Genomic DNA, 15,024 nt, shown 5'->3' on the forward strand with positions numbered 1-15,024 from the left:
CAGACCCTACATCTTGTTTGAACCAATGGGACCCGGATGGAAGTGCCAGAACCAGAGCCCAGTGAAGCAAACCCTTAGCTACTGGCTTCTGCCACTGCCGTGAGACTTCTGCCTTCAGATAGCTGCTGATCCGAAAGCAGCCCAGACCAAAAGGGCCCAGCTTCGATCAAGCAACCTGCGGACAAATGAGCAAGACTGAATTTTGGGAGGGTTCGTTATGCAGTGGCGTTTGGCAATAGCTGACGGATGCATTTGCTGTCGTACAATATCATAGCACCCCAGGAAGACAGTGGCTTAGACCTTTAAGACCCTAAAATAAGACATTTCTCTTCTTTTTTAGAAGACTCACAGTGTTGCAGACTCATGAAATTAAAATGACAGCCTTTCCTCCCCATGAGGACTGAGGCAAAACATGTTAATTTTGAGACTTCCATCCATCACTGACCCCTGCCGCTGCTCCCTCTGGCATCTCGATTTAGAATCACACCAACCTAGTCCCAGTCCATCAGCTCCTTCCTGAGGATGTCTGAATGTCATAAGGGCTGGGAACCAAATGGCAAACACAGATTGGCTTTGTCTTGTTTTCAAATACAATATGGACAAGCTAAGTACAATCGGCGTGCAGCTCCAGATGGCCAGTCAACCGGCGCACCTCCAGCCCTTCCCATCTGGACAGAGAACGTGCTGGTGCTCAAAGGGCGCAGTGGGGTGTTAATTGCAGATGTGATCATTGTGTTAAGGCTTCACCACTAAGGCGGAGATTCAGCGCATGCTCAGCCAGGGGAGGTGCTCTGGGCCCTCCCTTCTTGCCCCACCTCTAGGTGCCGGGGTTCCCCTGGGCCAGACCTCTGCACACTCTCATGTTGTGGCTCTAACTGGCTAATTCCTTCTTTGTAGTACTGGGGCTTGAATCCAGGGCTTTGCACTGAACTATATCCCTAGCCATTTTTTTTTCTTTAATTTTTTTTGAGGCAGGGCGTTGCTAAGTCAGTAAGTTGCCCAGACTGGGCTCAAATTTGAAATCCTTTTGCCTCAGCTTCCCAGAGTGCTGGGAATACAGACCACCATCCCCAGAAAGCCAATGTCTAGCTTCTTTTTTCTTTTTTTGAGACAGGTCTCACTATACAGTGCAGGCTGGCCTTGAACTCTTTATGTAGCCCAGGCTAGCCTCAGACTTGCAGGGATTCTCCTGCTTCAGCCTCCTGAGTGCTGGGACTACAAGCATGCATCACCACACAGCCCAGTGTCTAATTTCTAAGCCCAGATTCACAAAGCCAAGACCATATTGGACACTTACACTTTGACCTCTACAGGCACCTTAATATGTCCTAGGGTCAGTGTGATCATCTTCCTGTCCTTGCCCAATTTTCCTCCAGTCTCCTCCAAACCAATGTTGGGGTCCATTTGCAGCTCCAGATAGAAACCAGCAGGTTATATTCATGTCTCCCTTTTCTTCACCGCCTGCCCCACACCTGCTCCAAACCTTTGGAGCTACTTCCAGAACCCACCCACTTTTCAGCCATGACGCCCATCCTATGCAGGACACCATTACAGCTCACCTTGTTGGCTACTCCCATCGCCTCAATGGTCCCCCAGCACCACCCTTGCCCCGTGTCCATCTGTCCACTACCTGTCCCCCGAGAGAGTACTTTGGACATCTTCAGAGATACTGGTAACACAGTGATGATCACACTGATCACACAGATGACTCAGGGGACAGGGATGCTGGTTAGCTTCAATAGCCAGAAAAGAATTCTCCTCTGGGAAGCTGAGGAAGGAGGATCACAAGTCTGAACTCAGCCTGGACAATTTAGCAACCTAGCAAGACCCGGTTTCAAAATAACAAATAAAAGAAGGACTGTGGTATATGAAAGCTCCAGATTCCCCGCTATCACAAAAAGTCTCAAATCCCACACAATTTTATAATGTCCCACCTGACATGCACATAGGAGATAGGCCTACATCAACTCCTAGAACTTAAACTCCAGTTGACATTCGCTATTTAAAAAGTATGTTTTGCACAATCTTAACAAAGCCTGGACTGTCCAGGGATGGTGGGCCATGTAAATGTAACTGGTGTGAAGCCTCTACTTCTGTTTGTTTAAACTTATAAGGAGAATGACTTGTGGTTTGGGAAAACCACATTGCCCACAGAAGTACCAGTCAGGTTTTTCAGGTGGCATGTTATTCAGGAGCATGTCTGGCTCAGGTGCTGCCCTCTGTTTGCCTGGCATTATCCCATGTGTCAGCATTAAGTGATCCTTTTTATCCCCAGACAGAGCGATACAGGAGCATTTCTTTAGTGATCTATATATACATATAATGCTAAATATTATATATATTACATATTATATGATAAATATATATTTCACTAGAAATTCACTTTATTTTTTTCATATACTACACTTAGGGTAGCGCACACACATGCACGCACACACACACACACAGACACACACACTTAAAAGTACATGTGGAGATAATCTATCCACACATAGCAATGTTATCTATTAATCCCACTTCCTAATGGTAAGTAGGCGTCTTGATGCTAAGAGGCAATACAAAATATGCTATACTGGGGAGCACTGCATCCACTACAGTGAGAAACCACTAATTTAGAAGAAAACATCTCTGGGACAAAGGCAGAGGGGAAGGTGGGCTTTCTAGCTGTGGGGGAGAAATACTCACTGTGGAAAATTAGCAGGCAGCTTGCAGCAGGAAGGCATTTAAAAATAAAGCAATGGGAACAAACAAACCTTTAGATGTTGCAATGATTTTTGTTCAAAACATTCAGAAGAAAACTCTTCCTTCAAAGTTGGCAGAGCCAGCTTTTCTTCTGAATCTTCAAAGGCCAGGAGCCTTGGGGCGCTGGGGATTTCAGAGCCTCCAGGAGACAGCCTCGAGGTCGGCTCGGGGTCTCCACCTGCCTCCTTCCCTTGAGGCTCAGATGAAGAAGCAAAGAAGCAGACCTAGTTTTTCAGATGTCATTGGGAAGTCCTGAGGAACTGGATGCAGCCTGTGGGAAGGCCTGGGCCAGCTGGGAGCCCAGGGTTCAGGGAGGCCATTTAATAATGAAGCCTGTGTAGAGGTCTGAATGTTCCTTTTGTTGATTTTTGTTTTGATGTTTGCTTTTTTCTCTTTTAGCTTAGGACTGCTATCTGTAAAAAACAAGCTTTTTTATTTCACTCAAAATACACTGAAGCAGACCTGTCTCCTCCGATTACCCCTTACCCCAAACTGTCATAGAAATCTGGACACAAGGTTTGCTGGAAAATGGGGGTGCTGGTGGCCCCCAGGTGGGCCTAGCAGCCCAACAGGTGAATTGCATCCTGGGAGAAGAACCCAGCTCGGGATAGTCACTGGCTGGCTGTCACTTACGTCGTGTATTCTGGTAAGAAGGAAAAGGCTTTTGCTGCGGTTGTTGATTTTATGGCTCCAGAACCCTGGACTGTGCTAGGTCAGAAGGACCTAGGTGACTGCAGTCTCCTACCTCACGCTTTCCCTGGACCGGAAGGATTTTATGATCTCATTCTTGTGACATTTTAAATCCGTTCTTGGAGCTCCGTAACTGGGGGGCTGAATGTTGGCACAGGCACGCTAGGCAACTGGTTCGATAGTCTCTACTAACTTTGAGAATAAACAATTCTGTGACCCAGGAACTCCATTCCTAGATATGCTACAGATCGATGGGTACCGCAGCTCACCGAAACAGCACGCAAGACCATGTTCATAGCATTCCTGATTGTAATGGCACCAAACTGGAAACAACTGCGCTCACCGCCATCGGCACAGACAAATAGAGTGGTGCGTATGCATCCAGTGACACCGTGCACAACCCGCTGGGTAAGTCGAGGAAGTAATGGGGAGTGAAAAGGGCCAGATGTGAACAAACACTAAATGGCTCCATTATAGGACTTTCAAGGTCAGGAAAAATTGACTAGAAAGGGACACAAGTGATCTTTGATGCCAGGATGTTCTGTGCCCTGATCTACACAGGTCTATGCATCTGCAAATAGCATGATGCCATACTTTTAAGATTTATGTACTTAACTATTTTTTTAAAAGTATGACTCTACAGGTGATTCTCATGCCCCACAGTGACAGCAAAACAGAGGCCTATTTCACCCACACGAAAAAGAAAACAAAAAGAAAAAAAATCCTGAATATTGCTAATTAAGAACTAAAGCTTCCAACAGCTCCATCGGCTTTATTCTGCAACCGTAATATGCAAAAATTGAGCTTTGTACAATGGAAGAATTAGCTGGCAATTATTTGCTTTACAGAAGTGTTCACCATAGGGTTTCTTTTAATGGCGGGCTCCCTTAGGTGCACTTAAAAAAAAACAAGATCCAACTTGCCAAAGGCTATTTATTCACCAGTGTTAACAAATGTTAACAGATGCACAAAGTGATCATTACTTTTTAGTGCGTGGGAGGGCGGGGGTGGTGGATAGAAGGAAGGAACTCAGTCTTAATACTCCAGAGCGCGAAGGCAGAGCTCCTCACAGGTGCAAGATGCAGGGGTCCCAGCTGCTCTGTGCTTTGCGGATTGTTTGCTGTGGGCAGAGGGAAAATACTTGGATGTAGGGAAAGGGCCTATGGGAAACCCAGCTGTTGCAGAAAGCAAAGTCTCACAGAGATGGCCAGAGAGGCCAGGAGACAGTGCGTCCCAGATTGCACAGGCCTTGGAATCTAGGCCCCTGCAGCCGCGTGCAAATGCAGATGTTAGGCAGGCCAGCGATGCTCGGGTTCCCACAAGTGCCCTGGTGAGGCTACTGCTGCTCATCCACCCACCACACTTCAAGCAGAGCAGCAAAGGCAGAAGGAAATAATTTACGTGGATTAGCTTATTTAATCTTCAGCTGTGCCCCAAATGCATACGCTTATCCTTACTTTACAAATGAGGAAACTGAGGCACAGAACAGCTCACTCACGCTAGCAGGTGGGCTTTGCATTCAGGCCTGTGTGACCCTAGCTTTTGCTGCCAGCCCAGGCAAGGATAGGGCAGAGCCAGGGCTGACAAAGCCCTTCTCCATGCTGCCCCCGCTCCCCCAGCCCAGGGCCTTATGGGTAGACAATCAGCCGGCTTCCAGCCAGCCAGCTCCACTCTGCCTCCAATTATGTTCAATTAGAATTGAAAGCTATTCACGGTGACCGAACAGAGATGAGAACCCCAGTAACCTCCCCTCCCTTCCTACTGCCCTTTCCACCCTGCTGAGGGTAAACCTCCGAGAGAACACAATTGGTAATTACCAGTTAGCCAGGAGGTGCGGCATTGACTCGCATTCTTCCAGGCTCGACCTTGGACCCTTTCCCGCACCCTTAGTCTTTCCTGTGTTTCCCACTGAATCTGGGAATGCGTCCCCTCTCCTCCCAGCCCATCCTGCAGTCACACAGTGTTGGAGATCATAAAGATGCTTCTTTTAGAGCATTATGTCTGCAGCTCGCCCCTCTATTTTTCTCTAGGACACACAGCCCGTGACACTTAAAGGTGAGTTCTCACTAAGAAGCTCATCTCAAAGAACTGCGGACTAGAACAGTAGGTACCAGAGCCTGGGAAGGGGCCCGGGATGAAGGGTCAGAGGGCGAGTGGTGAGGATCTTTAGTGGGTACCGGGCACAGCTGGACTAGAGGAATAACCTGACTGTACAGTGCCGAAGGTAACTATTGCTGACAATTAATTGAACGTTTCAGAATAGTCAGAGAGAGGATTCTGAATGTTCCCAACGCAAAGAATGATAACTCTGAGGTGACAGATACGCTGACCTCTCTGATCTGATGGTTACGCATTGGATAGGTATACTGGAATGTCACGTCCCACCCCATAAATATGTACAATTTCTCTATCAATGAAAATATGTTAAAATAGAAAATTAATTATAAACAATACCTCAGATAAAATAAACAGTGACCTCCCAGGGGAAAAGGCCTGTGTCAGACTCAGGAGCAGTGGCGGGCTCCTCCAGTACCACGGGTTGGGCGGGGCAACGCCCATTTTGCGGTGGGCGGGGCTCTGCGGACACATGCCTGCCCCCTGCGCATGCGCTGGCTGCTTAACAAGCGTGTACAACCTGAGGCTTGCAGTTCTTGAGCCCAGCAGTTCTAGAGCCCTAGCTTTTGCTTTGTTTGTTTTGCTTTCGCTTTTGTTTTCTGAATGAAGAGGAATTGTCGAGGGCCACATGAGATATATAATGTGGTTAATATGTATAAACAATCAAACTTCCTGTAAAAAGTTTTTTAAAAAATTATTATTATAACATTAAAAAAAAAAGTCAGGCCACAAGTTGGACACTCCAGGAAAGAGGTTCCTGCCTCTGCTTTCCCCGGCTTTCTTAGTAGATAACCTCAGAAATTCCAGAAAGAAGAATAACTGGAGTAACTATATTAATTTTAGAAGAAGTGGACTTTGGAACAACTTTTAGGCATAAAGAAGGGCACTGCGTAAGGGTGTGGGTGTCAGTTCTATAACACAGGGGAATAATTTTAAATAGATGTGTGCCCAGCGACACAGCATCAAGTTACAGAAGGCAAAAAGTAATTGAACTGAAAGGGGAAGTAAATCCACAAATGTAGCTGGACACTTCTGCACTCCCGAGTAACTGATTAAACAGGCAGAATTCAGTGTTAATGTGGGAGACCTAAAGAACATTACCAGCCAACAGGACTAAGTGACATTTATGGAACACTCTGTTCAACAACACAAGCATGCACTTATTTCAATTGTGCACAAAACAGTCACCAAGATACACGGTAATCCAGTCCAGCGAACAAACCTTAAATTTAAAGCAATAGTAATGATGCCGATTATGTTCCTGGATCACACCAAAATTAGACTAGAACCAGTAAGAAAGATAACTGGAAAATCCCCAAATACTTGAAAATTAAACGATATACTTCTAAGTAAGTCTCTGGGACTCAAGAGAATATTGCAAGGTAAATTAAAAATACTTGGACTGAATGAAAAGAACATATCAAGATTTGTGCAGTGCTGCAAAACACTGTTTAGGTGGCAGCTCTTAGCAATGCATGTTCATATTTGAAAATAAGGAGAAACTAAAGCCAGACGCCAAAGCTTTCGCCTCAACAAACCATGAAAAGGAAAATAAATTAAATTCAAAGCGAGGAAAAGGAAGGAAATAATAAAGACTAAAGCAGAAATCGGTGAAATGGTAAACAAAAAAAATGGAGACAAATGATAAACAAAAGATGCTTCTTTGCAAAGATCAAAACAATTGATCAATCTGTAGCAAGACTAACCCAGAAAAAAGACAAAAAAAAAGGCAGCAATATCTGAAACAAAGGAGGGAACATCATGTCACCACCACAGACACAAAAGGATTAAGGGAATTGTACAAACTGCGTGTCTGTGAAGCCAGCAATTTAGAAGCACAACAATTCCTTGAAAGAATCAGACCACCAAAACTCAGTCAAGAGGAAATAGAGAACCTGAATGGTGCTATCCCTGATAAAAAGCTAATTGTGCAGTTTAAAACCTTCTCCCAAAATAGAAAAGAAGAAAAATCCTCCAGGCCCAGAGAGCTTTGCTAGCACATTCTTCTAGAAATAGTACCAATTCCTCCAGAAAATAGAAAAGAAAGTATTCCAAGTAACTTTATAAGGTCAACATTATCATAGTGCTAAAATCGGATAGATATTATAAAAACAGAGGCAAAAAAACCCAAACAAAAAAATCTTCACAATATAGTAACAAACAAAACTTCGGAAACAGAAAATATAAGTTATCATGACCAGCGGGTATGTCCTACAGATGCAAGGCTATTTCAACATTCAAATATCAACTGGTATAATTCATAATATTAACAAAGAACAGATGATAATCACCACAGATACAGAAACAGTGGTCAACACAATTCCACATTCCCTCACAATGAAAACCTTCAGCAAACAAACCGAAACTTTCTTAACCTAGTATTAGAGCATATACGACCACTACAGCTAATAGCACCCTCAGTGGAGAGACTACTTCCTGTCTAAGATTGGGAGCCAGGTCGCCACTGCACTATGCCTGTTAAACACCATGTCCAAAGTCCTAACCAACCCAATGGGAAAAGGTAATCAAAAGAAATAAGTGGCATACAGATAGAAAATTGGCCCTACTTATGCCCCCTTGACCATCTATGTAGAAGACTCAATGAAATTACAAAAACCTTCTAAAACTAATGGGTGAATTCAGCAGGATCATAGGATACAAAGTCAATACATGCAAACCAACAGTATTCCTACATACCAGCAATGGACAACTGGAATTTGAAATTTTAAAAATACCATTTACAATAACATACAAGACATGAGATGCTTAGGTATAAATCTAACAAAATATAGGATTAATTTGAAAAGCTAAAATGCTAAAAGTACAGTAATACATTGGTGAAAGAAATCAAAGAAGAGCTAAATAGAGATATATTGTATTTCTTTTTTGTTTTTTTTTTGTTTGTTTGTTTTTTGTTTTTTTTCCCAGTACCAGGAATCAAACTCACGACCTTGCCAGGCAGGCGCTGTGCTGCTGAGCTAAATCCCCCAACCCTGAGATATATTATATTTCATGGGTTGAAAGGCTCACTATTGTTAAGACATTAATTTTCTATCATATGTGCTGTTGATTCAATGCAATTCAACCCCAAATCCCAGAAAACTCTTTCGCTGGCACTGACAAGCTAATTCTAAAACGTATAAAGAACACCCAAAATTATTATGTAAAAGAAAATTTGTAGGAATCCCACTACTTGGTTTTAAAACAGTATAAAGATACACTAATCAAGAAGTGATGAAGGGCTAGATCCACAGATCAAGCGAACAGAACAGAGAGCCCAGAAATTGACCCACACAAATATAGTTGATTGATTTCTGATCCAGGTACAAAGATAACTCCATGGAGAAAAGATTGTCTTTTCACCACCTATGCGGAGTGCTGGTCATGCCCAGGGAACTGTTCCTACGTGCCAGGCAGCCTGGTAAGTATCTTCCACGCACCATCACATGTGACCCATGCCAAGCACCGTGGAGGCAGGATTATGACTATTTCCAATGCTCACACATGCCCACTGAGGCGGAGAAAGTTGCTTGAAGTCACGCAGCACATGGAAAAGCCAGGTTTCAACAAGTCTAGGGACAGAGACAGAATTCATCACAGCCAAGTTACTCAGTTTCTCGGAGACTCAGTTTCTTTATCTATGAAATGGAAATATTAATCTTTACCTGCATACATCAATCAAGACTTAACTCAGAGAACATAGTGTGCCTGGGGCACAGGAGGTTCAGTAAACATTAGTCTACCTTCTTTTCAGCTCTACAGAACGGGGATGGAGCTAGGTACACAGCAGCCTGCCCCTGCTGCTGACACTGTCTTTCCTGTGTGGAAGCCCTGCTCATTTTTCCATTCTTCCTTCCTTCATCACTGCATATAAACCTCCGCGACATTGCTGGTCATACTGTAGGTGCTGGGGACACAGAAACAAACCTGACTGCTGTCCCAGAGGAGTCGCCGTCTAGGAGGACGTGTGATGGACACTTGTCACGTTTTCTAGCTGTCCTGTTCGTTTGAAACACCCTTCCTATGTTCGGAGGAGTATCTGTCTTCCACGGGAATGCCTAAGACTCATTCTCCTAACACCCCTGGTCAGGTGACGAAGAATCCACCAACTGGGCAGCAGCATGTGATAGCTGAACTAGTAGGAAACAGCAGGAGCCCTTATTCCAGGAGAAGGTTGCTGGCTCTTGGGGGATTTGTGGTTGGGCACTTGGCGACATTTTAGCTTTACTCCTGGCACCTATCTCAGGCTGACTCTGGTTGTCCTGGAGGTGGTGTGAACTGCCCAATCTCCTGGCAGACTAAATGGCTGGAGTGCCATTTGCAACTAAAACTCCAGCCTCATGAGGAAAGATGTGACACAATGAGATGAAACAGTGTAAGAGGGGCTGCAAGGCCAGATGCCTACAATCCCAGCACTCAGGAGGCTGAGGCAGGAGGTTTACAGAGAGTTCAAGGTCAGCCTGGGCTACATAGTGAGTTCAAGGCAAGTGTGAACTACATGAACTACATAACAAGACCTTGTCTCAGAAAACTGGAGAAAAAAACCCAGGGGCTACAAGAAGGGTATAGTAAAGAGCTAGGTGAAGACCACCCACATTTTTTGTCCACCCATGAGGCACCATAGCCCAGGAGTCATGAGCACAGTGCCTGGGGTCACTGTCCTGGATTCAAACTCTAGCTCAGCTGTGTGACATTAGCTCAGTCGCTTAGCCTCTCTGAGCCTTAGTTTCCTTTTCTCTGAAATGGGAACAATGATGCATAATTCAGAACAGGTGATGTAACAGAATAAACTTCATAAAGCAAAGGCTTATTAATCATGATAAAAACTCATTAAATGGTCCTTAGGATCATCACTGTCATGAACGGGGTCAGTGCTGCTGGGCAGGAAAAGAATCCCGGGAGAGAGGGCATTAAAGGCAGTTACCGCACACTCAGCCCAAGAACACGCCGCACAACTAACGACAACTAATGCTCGAGTCACAGGGGACCGTCTGGGGCTGGGACCGGTATATGCCTACAGCAGGATTAATCTTACCTTGGAGACATAATGGGACTCTCAAACGCATTTATGTCGAGTGAATGAAACAGGATCCCAAAGAGCACATTCTCTGTGATGGCATTTGTGTCAAATCCTAGCTGTGGTGACGGAAAGGCACTGCGGTTGCCTAAGGCAGGGGAGGGGAGGGTGACTGTGAGGGGCAGGAGGGCGCTTTCTGGAGACAGACAAGCTCTCATCCGGCCGGGGCGGCGTCTGGGCAGGCGGGTGCATTTGCCAACGCTTCCACCGCTCAGGAAATGGATGGCACTGCCTATAAATGACATCTCCGTGGAGTCTACGTCACAAAACAAGTAACATGCGGCATTCACCTCGGGAGGGCGGCTCCAGCCCCAGATACTCTCGTCTCTGTCCCAACACCGGGAGCCCCTTTTCCACTTCTGCCCTCTCTCTACAAATCGGTGGCTCCAAGCTACACGCTTCTGGGTGCGTCATTACAAGTTGCGGACTTGGAATCACCGTGCACAGCTCTTCCCCCGACTACGATTTTGAATGAGTCAGGAGAAGATGGGTTGCGTAAACCCAGAGCAACCCTGGAACGCAGGCCTTTCCAGGAGCTTCTGCTACCATCTCCCCTCGGAGAGGACTCTGTGGCGGTGCCTGACCCCCATCTGGCTGCCCCCCTCGGGCGGGGTTTCAGTGACAAATTCTCCCAACTACCCTCATCATGGTTTCACCCACAAATGCTTAGTAAAGCCCTACTGTGTGCCGGACACTGGGGCCTCAATATGCAGTGGCAGAGAAGTGGTCCGTGCCGTCCAAGATCTTGGAGTGTCCTGGGGCCCAGAGAAGTTAAAACAGATGACAGGGCAGCCTGGGAAGTGCTGCGACAGATGACACCACAAAGCCCTGGAGCAGATATGTATACGGGGGAGAGATCAAGGGAGATATCTGGAGGAGGTGAGCTTTAGGATACATTTTGATGGCGGAGTGGGAGCCAGATTTTCTTGCTTTTTAAGAAAATATGTAAGAACTATTCTTTATTCAACCTCTACAGTGTACCAGTCTCTGGGTTCAGCTCTTTACGTAGCATAGCTCATTTAAATTGTCATAATCTCTCTCTCCATCTTCCAGATGAGAAAACTCTTAAAGGTAAGATGACTGGTTTAAGTCAGATAGTAAAGACTAGCAATTACAGCTAACAGTTCCAAACCTTTCCCAGGTCCTGCTCTGAGTTATTTCATGGAATTCTTTTGACCACCCTACAAGGAAGGGTATGTTATTATTAGAATCTTTGTATATCAGAGAGGATAAGTGATTTTCCCTTGGTGAGACAGTTAAAAAGGAGCGGATCTGAGACCCAAAACCTGTCCATCCGGCTCCAAAGTGCACGTTTTCCCACCACGACGCTATCCTCACACACTTGCTCTAGGGTCTGTGATCTCAGCCACTGAAAGAATGATTCTCTTCTGCAGTATGCAGGGGAGTGACGCAGACCCTCTAAAGCTCTTGGTACATGCCCAGCACACCACCAGCACCCTGTACCCTTGGCTGCCATTATTAAACCCAGGTGCCCAGGTGCTAAAAGCGGCCCATCCCTCTGCATGTGCTTGCTGAGCACCTGCTAGGTGCATGCTGGACACTGGGGAGAAAGACAGGAGCCCTGAGCTTGCTGGTCACACAGTGCGTGCATTCTATTTAAAGATGCTCACATCCTAAGGGGCAACCAACCCACACAGCGGGAGATATGCTTGTGTTTGTGCTGTGCTCTTACGTTTAAAAAAATCCGCAGAAAGAAATATAGGTGAGGAGGAGAAATGTTCCTACATGCTAATAGCCATTGCCTTTGGGGAGCAGGACAATGGATGGATTTTTTTTTTCTGGTTAGTGCTTTTCTGCATTTTATAGTTTGTCTCTAAGGGAAAAATGTCAAAAAGATGGGAAATGGTGATGTTCCAGAAGCAAGGACAACAGAACCTGCAGGCAAGTTCCTAACGCTGCTGACCTGACCACCACCCGGTTCGGGAGGGGCAGGGAGGCTGCAGCCCCCAGAGCCCCTCAACCTCCCTCTGCCAGGCTGGATGCCAGCCTCCCTCCCCATGTTCCATCCTGTCCTCACCCCCCCCAGTTTCGCTCCCTCTTGACATTTAATTTCATCCAGAAAAATAATGAGACCAGGGGTTCTAAATTGGAATGAATAAATGACATTCCTATTTATTATTTAATCTGCTCTCAGACATGAATGAACACTTCCAGGGTAATTACTGCACGACTCCAAGTTCATTTCTAGGAAGCAGTCACCAGCGGCCCTCACAGAAGGTAACGACACAATTCAATATTTATGAAGCAACATTTCCCGAGAATATCAGGCCAAGAAGGCATTGGAGAAACCACACCCAGTGAACACAAAATCCATTTGCTTGTTTTCTTCTTTCTGCAAAGCAAGGAACCTGGCTCTGCCCCCTACAATGACTTTGGCTCCTTTTCAGCCAGATTCCTAGTTTGTTTGAGAATCAGGGTGGGGAACTACCACCCAACAAGCACCCAAGATATCAGAGGGAGGCCAGAGGGGTCACATCTGGCAAGCTGCTGCTCAGAAGGGTTCCACTGAAACAGTTCCTGATTGCCTACACAGCAAGTGACAGCACGTTTTAAAAACACGACAACAAAGTGCCACCCTCAAAGAAAAAAATGGATAAATATAATCAAACTTAGAACCTTTTGCTCATCAAAAGACCCTGTGGAAAAAAAACAAAAGGCAAGCCACCAACTAGGAGAAAATATTCACACTATAGTGCACATTCCTGACACTTGATTCCAGAGTGTGGAATGAACTTTTATGACTCAGTGAACTTTGTCCACTCATAAAATGGACAAAAGATTTGAAAAGAAACTTCAAAAAAGAAACTGGATAGATGGGCAGTAAATATATGAAAAGACATCAAAGATGTTTAATCATTGGGGAAAAACAAGCTAAACCCATCATGAGATACCACTACCTAGCCATTATCATCACGGACATTTTAAGAAAAAAAAATTATGATACCAAATGTTGGTGAAGCTGTGGAGCAACTGGAACTCCCACGCATTGTTATTGGAAATGCAAAATGGTAAATCTGCTTTAGGAGTTGGGTTAGCAGTTTCTTGTAAAGGTAAATCTATATCTACCACGTGATCAAGCAATTCCACTTGTATTTATAGAATAAAAATAAATGTTCACAAAAAAGACTTGAACATAGATGTTCAGAGAAGCTTTACTCATACTAGCTTGTAACTGGAAACAACCCAAATATATGTCGACAGGTGAATGTATGAACAGGCAGAGGCCCAATCACACAATAGAATACTCAACAGTGAAAAGGAACAAACCACTGACATTCTAAGCAATGTGTGGATTATACTGCAGAATAGAATACTGAGCTAAAGATGTCATACACAAAACACCACTCAAATATATGACCCTATTTGCAGAGAGGTTGAGAACAACCAAAACTTAATGATGATAAAAAGAACACAGATCAGTGATTGCCTGGAGTAGGATAGGGGTTGATTCACAAAGGAACACAGGAACCCTGCTGAAATGATGGAAATGTTCTATATCTTGATAGAAGCAACAATCAAGAGCACAGCTTTGGTGACAGATGACTGTGAATCCAATCCTGCTTATAACACTGGTGGGCAAAGAACACTGAACTACCAGAGTCCCTTGTGGGTAGGCAGTGCTTGTCTCTTATAGGATAAGAGACTGCTCATCTTTGGCTGGGCACACGGCTTCCTGGAATAAAGACTACATTTCCCAGCCTGCCTTGTAGCTGAGTGTGGCTCTGAGCCCCCTGTTGGCCAGCATTAGATGAGCATTGTAGGAGGCTGGCCCAGGAACCCTTCTTAGGAGCTGGGTGTATGTGTGCACACCCGTGGTTCCCTTCTTCCTTCCTGTCTTAACTCTGCTGCCTGGAATCCACATCTGAATCCACCATGTTGGATCCAGGGGCCCCACACAGCAGAGTAATAAGAGAGAGATCCAAATCTTAAACTCCGTGTAGCTGCCCTACCTGCCAGCCCTGGGTGCCTACATTTGAATTTTTATATGAGAGGAACACATCTCCTTTGCTGATGTTGAATGTTTGTCAACTTCTGATCAACTCACTCCTAGCTGAAATGGCCGTATCTCTGCAGAGTTGGACATTTAAAATCTGGACTTAGAAAAGCAAAAAAAAGGGGAGCACCAGTCTTCCAGCTGGCTAGCTTCCTGCCTCGTAGGCTCCCAGAGGGTGGGCCCCCAGCACATGGGGAGCCATGTGGTGGTGAGCGCTGTTGCGTGCCGGCCCTTAGGCCGGCCACAGCCACTCAATTGAGATCTATCATGACACAGAGAAACAGTGACACAATTGGCCCACCATGCACCAACTGCAGTTGCCCACCCAAAGATGTGTGTGAATCATTCAAACTTTGAACAACCCCTGGGAATACATGCCATACAA

Source organism: Chinchilla lanigera, unplaced genomic scaffold, assembly GCF_000276665.1.
Source record: "Chinchilla lanigera isolate Chin_1 unplaced genomic scaffold, ChiLan1.0 scaffold00044, whole genome shotgun sequence".
Taxonomy (NCBI): Eukaryota; Metazoa; Chordata; class Mammalia; order Rodentia; family Chinchillidae; genus Chinchilla; species Chinchilla lanigera.